The sequence below is a fragment of the Chaetura pelagica genome, unplaced genomic scaffold (assembly GCF_000747805.2).
Source record: "Chaetura pelagica isolate M959 unplaced genomic scaffold, ChaPel_1.0 scaffold562, whole genome shotgun sequence".
NCBI classification, from domain to species: Eukaryota; Metazoa; Chordata; class Aves; order Apodiformes; family Apodidae; genus Chaetura; species Chaetura pelagica.
The window spans coordinates 761,926-762,601 of NW_009952307.1; positions in this window are offsets into that span (position 1 = coordinate 761,926).

Here is a 676-nt window from a genome sequence, read left to right on the forward strand (position 1 = left end):
CCGGGGGGGGTTATAAAGGTGGCTCTGGGGGCAGCGGCGGGATTAGAACGCGGGGGCGGGTCGGACGCCTTGCCCAGCCTGAGGCACCCTGTGAAGGACCAGACCTTTCCTCACACGAACATAATAGGGCCTTTAGGTCAGCAGTCATAACTGGCTTAAAGATGACTGCTCTGCATGGCACTTTAAACCCTGTCCTTCCTGGTTCCTCTGCCACAAAACAACAAGTCAGACGCCACGAGAGAGGCCGGTGCTGCTCGGGAGGAGCAGTGTCGGGAAAACCGCAAGTCCGCCCGGTGACAGCAGCGGGGGCAGAAATCCTCGGCTGATTGGCTGAGAAGCCCAGAAACAAGAGACTGGCCAATCGGGAACACAGGAGAGCCATAAAGACACCGCGTGCTGGCGGCTCGTGGCGCGCTGCTGCTGCCTGGTTTTGGGGGTTAATCTGCGCTTTGGGGGTCCCTGCCTGAGGTCCCCGTTCCTCTTTACCTGCTTGCCTACAGCCCCAGCTCCCGGTTTGTCCCGGCTAGTCCCTGCACCCGACTAGTCCTGGGTCCCGCTTCACCTGCATTCCCGGCTAGTATCTGCACCACTGACTAGTCCCGGCTCTCTGCAGACCCGGCTCTTTGCATACTTGGCTCCTCCCGGCTTGCTTGCCGGCGTCGCCCGCCCCCCGGCC